Genomic DNA, 15,719 nt, shown 5'->3' with positions numbered 1-15,719 from the left:
ACAGTTGCTGAAGGCGATTAATGTGCTGGGTACTTTCTCATCATATTTTAAATTAATAAGCCTATTAATTGAATATAAGGAAACTTTTGCACACTGTAACTGATTCAAGTTTTATTGTGTTGCCGTCAAGATCAGAAATGCCTTAAAATTCAGTGCAAAAAAAATGCTGAAAATAAATCTGAGTTTTACCATGAAAGTTGAAGTAGCATTTAGCACTATCCAAAACAGGCAGATTCGTGTATTGCAGCACTTCTGAGGTCCTGTTTCCAGACACTGTCTCCCAGGTGGATTCTCAGCTGTCTAATAATGCAGCCGAGTGTTGCAGCCTTTTCCTCAGTGGAGGAACTAATTTGGGTAGTTCATAGGGGTAAAAGGAGCCAGGGAGAAGTAGTCTGTAGGCATGTAATACCTTTGAGATCTCTACCCTTTTGGTCAAACATAGCTGAAATTACCTGACATATGAACAATTATAAAGCAAGGCCTGAAAAACAGACCATGTAAGCCCAACTTCCTTCGGAAAGTAAGCTATAAAGGCAGAAAGCACCAATTCAGCTTTTTTGCCTCCCTTATACACTTAGAAAAGCAAACTCACACTAACCAACCAAAACCAGAAAAAGCAGGTACAGTGGCTGATAGAGGGTAGCAGGAAAAAAAAGTAAACAAATGATGTAAAATTTACAAAACATTAGCCCTTACTGTCACTTTTTAGCCCCAGCAGTTTAAGTCAAATAGCATTATTACAGAAGCAGAGATTTCAGGAGAGAAATGGAATTCCTTCAATATAGGAAAAGTTTGAAAGGCCAAGGCACTGCAGCTGTGCTTCTATGTCAGAAGAAAAAACTTCAATAGAAAAACAATGAGTCAAATTTATCTTTGGTGCGGCTCCCAGGTAATTCCACCGACCCCAACAGAATTACATCCCTCAGCCAGGGATGTTTTCTGATTTTGGGTAAAAGTGCAGAATACAGAGAGATTTTCTGTCTCTGCCTCTGGGTTCCCACACTAGGAGCCCAATTTAGCCACCAGCTTGACACCGTGCCTAATTGCACTCAATGTTAGTTGTATTTTCAAGTCTTTTGCTGAGACTGGACCTCTGTGTGTTTCCGTTTTTGGTGAAGCTGCCATTGTGCCGGTGGTAGATGGAGAATTACTACGTAGGCTTAACAGCTGTTTTCAAACATGTTTCCAAATTTGTAACTTGGTTCGCATGTCGAGCCATTATCAGATTGCTGTGCTGAGCAGAATCAGTACAGCGTGCTTTAAATATCCAGACTGAGACAGCTACAGAAAATGATCAGCAAATGGCATGAAGCAGATGTACAGTAGCTATAGAAACCACAGCTTACACAAAACAAATAAGCGTGGACCATTACCTACAATTTGGTTCACGTTCCTTCAACTGCGTCATAACATCTGTTGTAAGGAACCTTGTAGGGAACGCTGAGAAAATATGTTGAACACAAATACTGCTGAACGAAGAATAAAGCCATTTCAGACTTAATGGTGCTAAAAGGGTATTTAAATGTACTAATAAAGAAACTAATGAGGGATGCTGTTGGTGCCAAAACAAAACACTAGAGAAAATTAGCTACAGCAACCTGCCTGTGGAGCAACACACATTGCATCACATTGGCACAGGCTACAGCAAGACGGTGTCCTAATTGCTTTAAACATCAATTAAAAAAAACCCAAACTGTTAAGAAGTTTGCACTATTTTTATTACTTGATGGCATACAACTATCACCCTTGAAGATTTTGGTTTTCCCCAAAAAAATCTGACTCTCACTTCAAAAGTTGATTTGAAATAAGAGGATTTGAAATAAGGAATGGATTTCAGCCGACAGAAGCACCCACAACTTTCTTTGCCTCTTTTTGGGCCTCCAAGGGTCCACCAAGAAAATATCTGTCTTGTTTCAAGCAAGAAAATTTGAAAAAAAACCATAAGGAGATGTAAAAGCAGTCACCAGAAGTAATGATGTATTACTTATCTATCCTAAGGCACAGATGGAATTCTCGCTTGCAGCTCACCCCTTTAGGATTTCTTTGCTTTAATTGTGGGCTGATTCTCTGGAGAACACTCTGATGTCAGGAAGGTGCTTTCAGACTCTAAGTCAAGATTCTGAGTTTGAAAGGTAGAGAATTGCATGAGAAAACAAAGAGAAAAGTGATTTGGGAGCCAATACCGTGGGTGGTCGTGAGGCTTTGTCCACAGACGGGCCACAGCCTTTCTCAGGAATGAGTGAGAGGTGGGAACTGCACCTGTATTTGGTAAAGAGGTTTGTCTCTGTGCCATTAACTGCAGTCAACCTGCTGTGCCCAGCTTTGAAGAGGATCCTTTATAGAGGATTGAAAAGGAAAGCTAGCAGGGATGAGCAGCCATATGCACTCTAAATCCTGGCGTCTTCATGCATCAACCAGCAAAACAAGATATGAATATCAGGGGATTAACTAGTTTCATATCAAAATATATCAGGTAGACAGCTCCACTGCATCATCTCTCGCAAATCCCATACTAAGTCATCCCTTGAAGACAATCATCAAATCTCAAGTGTTTATTCAAAGGCCAATGTCAGATTCTAGACTATGCTGTTTTAGTTTGTAATACTGTCAGGTTTTTGATGGATAATATTAATTTTCATTGCATTGTTTAGGAGTTCACTCTGGTAATATGCAGTTAAAATGTCTTATGATAGCATCCAGAAGCTCCATTGCACAAGGTGATATACAAATACATAGAAAAGAGACAGTCCTTGTCCTCGAGATGTTGCAGCTTTAATAGATGAGAGAAAAGGAGTGTAGAAAGGAAGAGCTGCTGAGCATGTTTTATAGATAAAAACTGACATATAGGGAGATCAAGACTTCAAAACACAGAATCTACAAATGCACTTAAATGAGTATTCCTGCTCTTTCTAACTCCAAAAAGTATGCCCCGAGTCTATCAATAGCCCATAATACTAAACTAAGAAGAATTAGAATTTTCCAAAATTTGAGACTAGGAGATCTTTCCAATGGTTGCAACAAAGTTTACATAGGCATGGATCATTTCACCAGGAAGAGAGGTAGGAATGACCACTCAGTATAATGCTCTGCCAGTATGCAAGATACTAAGAAAAGAAATTATCTCCTTCTAGGAGTATGGGGCCTCTTTTTCCTGGAATCATCACCCGTAACAGTTGTTACCAACCTATCTTTTTGTCTAGCAGGGTATTCTGCAATAATAGCCTCAAATATGGCATCTAATAATTTTATTGGTATGTGAAAAGCAGGCATAGGTGAAGTTAGAAGCTTGGCATGTGGGGCATTTTCTTTTCCCTAAGGATTATTGAATAATATTCCTCAAATAAGTCACTCAATGCATTTAATGATATTTTTTTCCATACATCATTCATTTTTTCATTATTTTCACATTTTATAGAAGAAAATTTTTCCCCCAAAATTTAAATAAAATATTTACAATTTAGTTTGTTTCAGTATTCATTGAGCTCTAACTTGCCCTTTCTTTTTCATAAACACAGTTCATCAAAAACAAAAACGTTTGAGAAGAAGAAGGTGGGCAGTGATATAACAGACACAGAGGGGAATTAAAGAAAAAAATTCCACAGATTTTTGTGTTTTACCATCTGGAAAGTAGGACTCAGAAGGGGAATGACATGAGTTTCTCTGTGAACAAATATTGAGTGTGCAGTGGAAGGGAATGATGGAGAACACTCCCAGGGCTGCCACTAGAGAGGTGAAAATAACCCTTTTCCATGAGAGGGAGTTATATGTGCCTCTCCAACAGAGCAGGACACACTGAACTATGCAAGCTTGCTAATCCTTTTAAAATTATTTGGTATTGGTTTTGTACCAGTTTGTATTAATTTCTGGTGAGTGGCTGGAAAAGGTTACTCATGCATTGTGAAGAACTGGGAGGCATCTGAGCACAGCCTGTTGCCAGAATTTAACGAGGTGATCCAGTCTGTGCATGTGCTTGTACCATGTCACAGCAATGATAATGAAATGCATATGTATTATCCTTTTCTTTTCCTTCTTCCCTTGATAGATATAGGAGTTAAAAATGGGATAAGTAAACTAATAGGAGGAAGAGGAAAGAAAGTTAATAGTTCATCCCATGTTTCCCATTCTGTAACTAACAAGGTGTCATTTTCAAGATATCTCATCTCTGGTTATCTGAATGTATATGCTGAATCACTGACCTGCTGGGAATTTAACAAGCGAAATCCAAGTTTAAACTGCGGCTCTAAGCCCAATTTCCATATTTTCCCAAGGGTGGGCTGTCAGCTCTTACTCTATATCATACTTTTCACATTACAAGTGTTGCATTAGGCCTAATGCATCTTCTCTGCCTGAAACCTGTCAAATTGGTGTTGACTAGAAAGTTCCACATGAAAATCTGTGGTGAGCATGTTAGAGGGAAATGATGTTAAAAACAAACAGAAAATTGCTTAAACTATATTATACATTATTTATTATGGAACATTAAAAATGTTCCAGGAGACAAAACGGTGATCCCTGCCTCACTAGGCCTGTACAGGAGCCTCCAGAGTAGGAATCACAGGGTCGTTGTCCAGCCCCTCTGCTCAAGCAGGGTCACCTAGAGCAGGTTGCACAAGGCCATGTCCAGTCAGGTTTTGGATATATCTCCAAGGATGGAGACTCCACAGCCTCTCTGGGCAACCTGTTCCAGTGTTTGACCACCCTCACAGTAAACAAAGGTTTTTGTTACATTTAAATAGAATTTCCTGTCTTTCAGTTTGTGCCCATTGTCTGTCCTGTCACTGTACACCACTGAAAAAAGCCTGGCTCCATCATTTCACCACCTTCCATCAGGTAGTTATGTACATTGTTAAGATCCCTCTGAGCCTTCTCTTCTCCAGGCTGAACAGGCCCAGCTCTCTCAGCCTATTTTTTATATGTCAGATGCTCCAAGCCCTTCATCATCTTCATGGCCTTTCTCTGGACTCTCTCCAGTATGTCCATGTCTCTCTTGTACTGGGGAGCCCAGAATTGGACCCAGCTCTCCAGACATATCTCGCTAGTAATGAAGAGAGGGGAAGAATCACCTCCCTTGACCTGTTGGAAATGCTTCTCCTAATGCAACCCAGCAGACTGTTGGCCATCCTTGCTGTGAGGATGCATTGCTGACTCATGGTCAACTGGTTGTCCACCAGGACCCCCAGGTCTTTTTATGCCAAGACGCCTTCCAGCCAGTTGGCCCGAAGCCTGTATTAGTACACTGGGTTATTCCTCCCCCAGGGCAGGACTTTGCATTTGCCCTTGTGGAACTTCATGAGATTCCTCTCAGCTCATTTCTCCAGCCTGTTAAGGTCCCTTTGAATGGCAGCACAACTCTAAACTAAGAGGCAGTTTCTCAAGGCATCAAGTCTGTAACTCCTACTTAGCTTTTGAGTGAGAGCTAAAAGCCTAAGTACTTTGGTGGATCTGGTGTCAACTTCCTGCACTATTTTCCCAAACAAGTTGACAGGGAAAGCCATCCTGGTCATTTGAAGATGCTCCTGGGATGTGTGAGATCAAGGCCCAAGATCCTGCTCTGCTTCACTCATAAGAACTGGCTTTAAGCTTGGGTGTAGGCTCCTGCCAGAGCTGTTTCAGTTCATGTAACCTATTGTCACAGGTCTGCTTTATCCCAAATGAACAAATCAGTCACTCAGTTTTCACTAATTCTTCTATGGCTGTATCAATATCCTTTTAACTTCCATTCTTTTCTCAGAAGAGCCATGAGCATGGCAGTTTACACCCTTTAGACTCAGTCTGGTTTTGTAGAAGATTCTTGGCCGAGGCAGGTGGTCGTTCCAACATTTATGTTTTGTGTCTACCTAGAAATGAGAGAGCTCTACCGAGTGTATATTCACTTGAGGATAGAGCCTCTCAAAGTTCTTCTATACCTGCTCTTTATTCCTTATTTTAGCCCATAACTCAGCCACCAGAAGCAGGTGCAATCAAAATAACTTTTTTAATCATATAAAGAGGATCAGATAAGCACTGAAAAAGCCAAAATTCCTCAGCGTGTGCAACACAGAAGGGATCTATCTAATTAAAAAATAAATAAATAAATCTGCTTTTCTCCTCAGAGGGTGGCATTTTCTCAGGAAAACATCATCTAGCATGCCAGCTGGGTTAGAGATACTACCCCTTATCATTAGTACACAATATTTTTGTCTTCCTACCTGACATTGAGTCTGGCAGAGAAAAAAAAATGCTTAATGGGCAGAGAGACCAATTCTAGTTTAAAAAAATTACCTGTAAAAAATTAAATAAAAAGAGGGAACAAATTTTAATTCCTATGACAATAGTTCTTTAAAAAATACAACCATGTAAAAATGTGAAAGTGAGTATGAAATACCTAAAATAAATTAGTTGGCCCTGTGTATTTCTGTATGCCAGTTAGTACTGTGTAGGGAACTGTAAACTTGGTGTATTTATACACAGTGGTAATTATTTCTTATCAGTTCAAATCCAAGTTACATTTAAATCAGTTATCTAGATTTTCTAGACTCTACTTTATAATCCTTTCCTCCAAGAACCTCAGGGAACATGGGCCTTAATTGACATTGATTTAGAAGTGGACTTCATAGTGATGTTTATTACCTGTACTTTAACATCTTTAACAATCATTTTGCAGAGAAATCTGCAAAAGTTGGTCTACCAAAAAGGATTTCCATGATGTAAAGTTGCTCTTCATGTAGCCTGCTGCAGACTTTCACATCTTTGACTTCATTGTCATTGTTTGAATTCTTAATACTTTACATATTATTAGAGCAGCTAGTAACTCAGTGCAATTGTAAGAATTAATTTAGAGTTGATTCAAATGAGTTTACAAAGGGAATCACAGACTTATGCTGCCTCCACTTCTGCTTTTTTAATCTAGAAGTTAGCAGCACTGCAGATTTAAGGCGTGATCTTATCAATTGCTCCATGCTGTTACCTTCATAGGTCCTTCTGATGATAGTAACGTAGGCAAGGATACTCGGGAAAAATACATGAAAAGGAAGAACAGATTTCACATAACTCTACACTTAGCTCAGACTTTTCAGCCTTTTGAAGGAAAACTTATTAATATTTTTCAGACTATAAATGGCAGAAGAATGAAGCTTCTGAAATTCATTTGTATATTTCTAGGAAATTTTGTAATATTCAATGGTGCATTAGATATGCTATTGCTCAAAGAAAAACAATATTTAAAAAGTACTTGTCTGTGGAAAGAAGTAGAATTACTTTCTGGAGATACAGACACTCAGTATATCATCCTGAACTCCTCTTGAGTTCACTCTGTTCTGCTTCTCACTAACTTGCATATTTCCCATGGAAGATTTATGGTTTAAACACATTTACAGGCCAGAAAAGTTAAGCCAATATGTGTTCTGTAACACATACCTTATGTGTTTGCAGCCTGGTTTCCCAGGGGAATGCAGCTTACGTGATCTTGCTGTCTCTGTCCATCCATCTATCACGTGCCGACTACAAACCCATCTGACAGAAAGGTAAGATACCAATGACAAATAATTTCCTACAAATTTCATGAAAGTCTGTGGCTGGGCAGATGAGAGAGATCTAAATTAATGTCCTGCACTGATGGAAAGGTTGCAGGGTGAGTCTTACAGCAATTGCCAGCAACCTGGTCAGAACAAATTCATCATGTGCATTGGCTGGCTGATGGGTTGGCACACGTGCAACTCCAACCCACGCACAGCCCCTTGCCTAGCCACCGAGAAAGGGACACAACCGAGACATAGGCATATCATGAGCGTGGGATGGTGGGCCATTCGGGGTCCCCTCTGTGCCCAAAGGAAGAGGGAAAAATGGAGGTAACACAGGGGAAGCAGGGCAATGACCCGAGAGGATAGCTAGTGGGTTATCGTGGCAGGGGGTAGGGAAGGTGCCAGGTTATTGTTGTGAAGAAATGAAGCAATGCAGAAAACAAATCCCTACGATGGTTTCTGCATTAGTTCCGCTGGTTCCAAGGCAATTTGTTTGCTTGGAATAATAATGGGAATTACTCTTATGTTTGCTGTTTTAATATGACATTCTTGAGTGTGTCAGGGCATTAGAGGCAGAATCCAAAACTATTGGGTCTATTAGCATGAATTTTGCTGAAGGACTTGAAATGCTGAGATTGGAACCAATATTAGATTCAAGCCTCTTGAGGGGAAGTAGAGCCACATTTGAAAATGTATTTTATATGCGCTATTTATTTATTTATTATACTGTAGTTTCCCAGACACATTTCCTCCCACAGTCACTGTTGAAAAAAATGAAAAAATAAACAACAAAATTACATTTAGTATTTTACAGAAAAAGAAATGGGAGCAAGATCTGTAGATAGTGCATCGTTCTGGAACCTTAGTGACTGAAAAGATTTAATGCTCCTATTAACAACAGCAAATAAAGAGTGATTGATTATATTAAGCCAAATAACTTGTGTTCTGCTAAAGTATATCTTCCATCCAGTCGTAACTTGAAGTTATCTAAAAATTAAGAATCTGCTACTAACCCTGGTAATTCGTTTCGCATTGATTGCAAATAATGAATGTTCTTAATTTCTCATTTGTATTTAACAAGCCTGAGCTTACAGCCATTAGTTCTTTTTATGCCTTTGTCTGTTAGGATAAAGAACCTTTTAGGGCCCGCATTTTGTCTCCTCAAAGTACACTGTAATCATGTCACTTCCAAGTTTTCTTTTGATCAAGTAAACAGATTGAGTCTGTAACTACAGCTCTCTTGCTCTTAAATCATTTCATGGCCCTCTTCTGACCAGCCTCCAGCTTTTCAACATCCTGCAAGCAAACTACAAGCAGCAAAGATGGGACCCATCTCACCCGACAGCAAACCTCTGAAAGGTTCCCTTTATAATCACTTTCTGTTAGCAGATAATTCACCTCGACCCAGCTTGCATATCTATTTCTGGATGAGAAGAATCTCTTCGAAGCTAATGCTGATGAACCCCAGTCTGTTATTCCAATGTTGGGCTCACCAGTACAGTGTGCTGAGGTAAAACTACATCCTGTTTGACTCACGACTTCTTTGCTTGCATAGCCAAAGGCTGCCTTAATCCTTTCTGCTCCAGCACCACTCTGGAATTTCACGCTGAATTGTCTGTTCACTCTGACCCCTAAATCCTCTTCAGACTTGTGTATTCAGGATTCAGTACCCGACCCTATGAATTTTCTTACATCTAATTATCACGTTAGTTACTGCCATCTGAAGGGTTTTCAAAAGATTCAGCTGTATTGTGGCACTGAGCTACATAACAGGTATATGTGCCACTCACGAAACCAGATGCAAACCAAACAGACTGCTGCAGCAAAGTCTGGGTCCAAAAGTAGACAAAGACAGGTTATTCCCAAACAGGAGGTAGCATAAGCTCTCCTATATGCCATGCTTTGTCCTTTCATTTCCTTCACAGCTTCCAACTGCTTCATTCCTTGGATGAAGACTAAGAGAATTAACCTCTTCTTATTGTTATCTCCATCCAGTTCTGGAGCAAAATATTAATATTTCATCTTAGCTCTATAAACTAATGTTTTTAAACAGCTTCTGCAGCTGTTGTGGGATTTTCCAAAACCAGAACACCCCCAAGTAGATGGACAAGGAGTAGAATTTATCTGCCTACATCCCTTACTGCACTTGTAACTCATATAATCAGGTATCTATGTTATTTCAGTTCCTCATATTTACTTGAGAGAGTGCTGGCTTACAACCATCAAAAAAAAAATCCACTTTTCCTACTGCTATTCCTGTTAAAATATAGTCTGTCTGTCTTTATTATAACCTAGGACTCAGCTGAAAGCCAGGATCTTGATTCTTTAGTCTGGTAAGCTCATGAGCACTGTCAGCCCATAGGCATTGAGCGGTGATACAGCTCTTTACCTGACTTAGGTATGAGAATAGTCAAGGAATTCCTTAGGCTACAGTTTTTAAGTAAGTAAGTAGATGATATTCTTGCCCAAGGTTATGTGTTTTTCTTCATTGTAGTGTGTGAAGAAGAGAAGGCTGTAAAATCAAGTCATCAAAACAATATTCAAAAACATACAGTTTATACATATCACAAACATAGGTGTATATTCCTGCTTCTCATTGATCCAGTTAGTCACAAAGATTTGTCTTTATTTATCTGTAACCTGTACTAAGCCAAGTTGTATTACCTGTTATATACACGTATGGTAAAACCAGGCACAGATGGCAAACACAGGCAGGCGCCCATTTGTGTTGGGGGCACTTATAAAAATTATCTCATTGGCTTCAACGTACATAGTTAGACGTATTCTGCTGCAGAAGAAACGTCAGTGAGAGTGAAAATGCACGAGATCTGGGAAGGTGAGAGTCCGTCTTTGCTGATGTTTGAAAAAGATACAAATTCATCAGGCCTGAATTAAGGCTGTCTTATGAAGTATTTTGGTTTTAAGCACCTGGTAGCACTTGTGTAATTGCAAGTCTGTTAGCCTTTTCAATATGAAACTATAAACACTTGATAAAACAAGACCTAGGAGCTCAAATAGCATACATAGTGTCAAGCTGGCAAGCCTGGCTAGTTTTTCTCCTCTTGAGACAGTAAGTAAATAAAAGACTCCAATTTCTTTTTTCCTTTTTGAATCGCTCTGAAAGCAGCTGTCTTTCTATAAAAGAAGAATAGGGACATTTAATTTGTTTCCTTATGACAGGCAAACTAATCCTTAAAATTGCTAATTTTTTTTTTTATTATATTTAATATATAACCATGTTGCTGTAGCTTAAATGAATTCTATGCAACATACTTTTTTTGCCTGTGCAGCTTTCCTCCTTTATTTAATATTCTGAAATGCTTTAAAACAACATTCTTTTTTCTCTCTCCTTGAGATATTATTTGGTATCTGAAAAACATAGGTCATTTCAAAGTGATGTCTCCTTGCCTGCTGTCAGCTCTCCTGGTGGCTCTCCTCTAGGTGCTCATCTCGCCTCCTGCTCCACACCCTGTTGCTGCCCAGTGCCCAAGGTACCCTCGTGCCTTAGCCCTAGTAATGCTGAGGCCCTGCTAGATTCAATAGTGTATGTGCAGAAGTTTAACAACCAATCAATGTGCAACATTTGTATCTGATTAGCACGCTCCAGTGAGCACTAATAACATCACTAATAGGAACAACCAGTAGGGATTTTGGGCAGGTCCTGATGAAAAACATGTAGTACTAGGGAAAAAGCATGGCAAAAATCCTCCTCCTCCTCTTTGTCATCTTCATCCTTGACACCGGCTGCACTGGACAGTCCCCATGGCAGACGATCAGCTAGGATCTCACCACTGCTTTTCATGGCCAGGCACTGGGGAGTTTTTCCTGTTCCTTTTCACTCTCTCTTACATTTTTTGGTTTTCCCAAAACTTAATTTGTGTCTTTAAAATCAACATATCCCGTCAGCTACAGATGCCACTAATTAATCATTGTGCACATGGACCAGCCTCAGCATCCTCTGTGCAACTCTCTCTCCCAGTATCCTGTCTTTGACAGCACATGTTAGTGAATGTCAAGAGAGAGTGTAACAACAAGATAAGCCTATAGCAATATTTCTCCAGAATACCTTCCTAGGCCCAATAATGGTGGTATGTTTGTAATTAGGAGTCCTTGTTGGATTTTCCTGTTACAAATGTGTACCATTGCTTTTTAGGCCCATGCAACCTTTTAGCACCTCCAACACACTTTGGCAAGGATTTCCATGTCCGTCTGCACTCTGTGCATGACTCCCTTCTGATTCATTTGAGCCTGCAATTTTCTGGTTCCACCTGGTGCCTCTCATTCTTGTATTAGAAGGGATCATAAACAATAGTTTCCAGGTTTCTACATGCCACTCTATGCTCGGCATGACCTCTTGGCTGTTTCTTTTCCAGGCTGCAAAGCCCCAGGCTGAAGGTGCACAGCTTGTGGAAGAAGAATGGGAGTGGGGGAGTTCTGCTCAAGTCACACCATCAACGGGCTCATTTCTGAAGGGCTGGAAGATTCTACAAACAGAACAAGGTTCAGCATTTTAGGTTAGGATTTGAAACATGCAGTCTACCCCAGCACAGTGCAGGACTGTACAAAACAACATGATGCACACCACTATGCACAGGACAGTGAGCAGATGTACATGCGCATTCATGTGCATTCAAATGCATACGGTGGGATTTAAATGTTCATCATCTCCTCTCCCAACTTATTCAGAAACCTAGTTTCATTCCCAAGAATAAAGAACAAGGCCCTAGAAATAGGTTTGGTTAGGAAAGACCTCTATAAGTTGCTTCCAGCTCAGAGGATCAATCAGCTAAAAATTCAGAGAGTACAAAGAGTATTCTTCCAAATATATCAATTGCTCATGTCAGACTTGCAAGAAAGGCACAATATCAAGAGCACTGGTGTGAGCATCTGCACACATAAATTCTCGACATGTATCTGTAAAGGAGACAATGTACACAGAAGCGTGTCATTTTGATGAGGGGACCTTGCCTAGATAGGAAAGGAAGATTGCCTGTGTCAGAAGACTGTCGCTTGCACACAGCTCCAAATTGAAAAGTGTTTTATATTTTCATCTGTAGTCACATAAAGAACTCTAAACAAACTCTCCAGCAAGAGAGAAAGCTCTTCTCTTTGAAAAAAAAAAAAGATTTTTAAAAAAATTAATTATAAACAGACTGTAAAATGTAATTTTTGTCATGGTATAGTGGCTGAACAATAAAAGGTGATTAACTTACATTATAACATCTCATAATTGCATCACGAACGTTGCAGGCACGAGACTTGAACAGCAGATGAGTTAAAATGCAAGTTTTGCTTCTAATTTTACTCTTGTTGGTTTAAGCCTGACTTGTAGCAGCCCTTAAATCTATATTTTCTTGTTTAATTAACAAAAGACATAATATAGCACCTTCTACATCATGGCAGGGAAATTAGTTTTGCAAACTGCAGTTATAAGTAGTTTTTTTTAAGTTTGTACAACATCTCATGATTAAAAATAACACACACTGCATACTGAACTCTGCATAATGGCAAAAGACTAGAAATAGGCAAAGGAGCATTTACTGTCATTTACTCTTGTCAAAGCAAAATGGATTAAAGCCTTGTCCAAAGAAGGTCAACAGATACTCAGCACCTGATGGCTCTCAGAATCAGGCCCTTACACTTTTGCCAAGTTGATAGATATTTTAGTGAAGGGGATTTACACACTGATGAGAAGCTGAATATAAACATTCTCTCCCTTAGTCTCAATTGTGCAGTAAACAGATCCCAGGAGTATGCGTATATTTAAAAATTAGTGTATTAAGCAGATCCCACAAGCAACAAGCAAATGGAAAATGTTCGGTTAAGATATGGAACACTGACCATGTCCACTCACTTCCTGCATTGCCTCAGATCTTTAGCTGGCCCTGTTTCTCAATCTGAACTGTGTATCCAGACCATCAAAGAAGACATCTCATCCTACATGTCTTAACTGACGTGCAAACCAGCTAGCACCAAGCTACAAATCAACCTCATCCTTGGTCTTTCCTTTGTGGACTTCCCAAATGCAGACAGAGAGCTGGAGGACAGATGGCAAAACAGAAAGCGTATCACACCACGAGAGTCATCACTCTGGTAACAGTTTCTACCTGGAATGAGCACCCAGTGGTTACAAGCATCCTGTCTTTTCCTTTCTGGGGAGGGTGAATGTAGTGCTGTTCACAGGCCTGAGGTTTTGTCCTTTCAACAAATGGAGGTCACAGCAGTTTGAGAACCACAGAGTAGAAAACAGAAAAGCCATCACAAAAACCTGAGAGCCAACAGTTTATATGAGCAGTTGTTTAAGTCACCGAGATGCTCTTTGTATGCATTTCTAATGCACTCATTACCATAATAACACCAAAACAATTTCTTTTCTTCCTTTCTTTTTACTGTTATGGTAATAATTTATTTAAAATAGGAGCTACATCAGCCAATTTCATATAAAATATTACCCCTGCTTACAAATGTTACCTACTTGGGCAAGCAAGATCTGTAATTTAGAAAAGATTGATCTTCAGAGGATCACATCTCCAACCACAACATTACTACATACAGAAAAATACAACCCAGCTATTTTCTGCAATGAGAAGCTGTACCCTATAGCAGATCAGCTCAGCAAGCGTTAACTGGAAATCCAGAGTAAACATTTTCTAAGGTTTCCACCAGTTTCAAACCAGTACTGCATGTCCAGATCACCTCTTTCTGACTTTGTTCAGGAAAAGTATTTTCCTACTAAGATGGGATACATGCCTAGTGAGAAAGGAAGAATATACTTTGTCTTTAAAATATAGCTGGGCTAGGGGGAGGATGCCAGTGCTGTCTTGCACACCTTTCCCACAGTTACCTAAGGAAATCAGCCCTAGCTTAAAATATCATAAAACCAGTCCACAACTGACTGTTAAAATACACTCAGAGAGACAGAGTGGGAAGGCATTTCAAGTGAGTTGCCTTACAAGTCTCTTCTCTGCTCAGTCTACTCAATATTTTCATTTACGTAGAGCTGTAAAATGATTAATGACAAGCTATAGGGGTGGCAAAAGCTGTGGAAGATCAGACCAAATTTTAAAATGATCTGGTGATGTAGTTGTCCAAAGTCAACAACATTAATTTAGCCTGTCTTTGCCTCAAATGCAATGCGAAGGGTTTTTTTCCCGGGAAGTTATTACCAAACAAATCAATGGGGATAATAATCAGCTAGACAGCTGTGTGTTGTGAAAGAGCTGGGTTTATAGGGATCACAAAACTGGTACGGATGCAGCAATCTAGCACTGCAGAAGGAAGACGACTTTCATTTTGGGAAGCATTACAGAAATGGGGTGTGAAATAAGGCAGAGAACATATTTCTTCTGTCATGCAGAGTGCTGGTAAAGTGTTACCTGGACCACTGCATCCAGACCTGGATTCTGCATTTGAAGATAAGTCAGAGAAAATACAAGGAAATGTGAGCAGTAAGAGCAGTAAGAGATCTAGAAAAGAAAATCTACAGAGAAAAAAAAAATAAAAAAAGACTAGGGTTGTTCAGCTTGGAAGGTGAGGACTGAGAAAGAAATGGAAATCTTCCATCGCCATAAAGATTGCTATAAGTTGTTCTTGCTAACTTCACCATACTTAGGTTACATACCAGGGAAGACTTCTTAGTGATGAAGATAGAGAGAGGGTAGTATGGTGACCCTGGCAGATTATGAAATCTCCATCCATGCAGGATGCTCAGGTTATGTCAATATTAGCAATTCAGCAATACTCGAACACAGGCCTGGGCACTCAGTCATCCTCCCTGCAAAAGCATCAGTTGTTCTGGGTCCGTCAGCACTCCTCAAACAGTTCCCAGGCATGGGCTGGCAGTTCACATGGGCCAGGGACCATTTCCAACAGACAGGCTCAATGGGAGCATCCTTCACAGCAAGGTAGGAGAGCTTCAAAGTATATTTCCCTGGGCCATTTGGTCTCGGGATCAGAGAACTGTGCCAGGCACATTTAATGTATTAGTACTGCAGTCCACCAGTAAAAGTCTGTAGGATAGTAAACCCACCTCCACAGCAGGAGGGGTTAGGAAATATTGTAATGCCTTATCTAGTCCTACGTGCTTGCAGTCCTGTGTTACGGATACTAATGATCTTTGCTGGAATATGCAGAAAACTTTGGGCTACAGTACAATCCCAATTAAATCCATTCTCCAGGATCCTTATAAAGAGGCAGTGAGCCTGACCTTAAAACAAAGAG

At 39.9% G+C, this 15,719-nt stretch overlaps 1 protein-coding gene across 1 annotated transcript in view; it reads left to right on the top strand.

Moving 5' to 3' along the window:
• TPBG (trophoblast glycoprotein) overlaps positions 1-12,553 on the top strand; it is a 40,854-nt gene extending 28,301 nt beyond the window's left edge. The window contains exons 2-4 of the transcript XR_015708882.1: positions 7,411-7,502; positions 8,889-9,009; positions 11,873-12,553. The gene's annotated coding sequence lies outside the window, so the exon portion shown is untranslated. The remainder of the gene's footprint in view (positions 1-7,410; positions 7,503-8,888; positions 9,010-11,872) is intronic.
• Positions 12,554-15,719: the final 3,166 nt, after the last annotated feature.

The sequence above is a fragment of the Nipponia nippon genome, unplaced genomic scaffold, assembly GCF_047370975.1.
Source record: "Nipponia nippon isolate SJK-2023a ecotype South Korea unplaced genomic scaffold, ASM4737097v1 scaffold_4, whole genome shotgun sequence".
Lineage (NCBI taxonomy): Eukaryota > Metazoa > Chordata > Aves > Pelecaniformes > Threskiornithidae > Nipponia > Nipponia nippon.
Note: the sequence above shows the minus strand (reverse complement) of the source record. Positions and strands in the feature narration are given on the sequence as shown.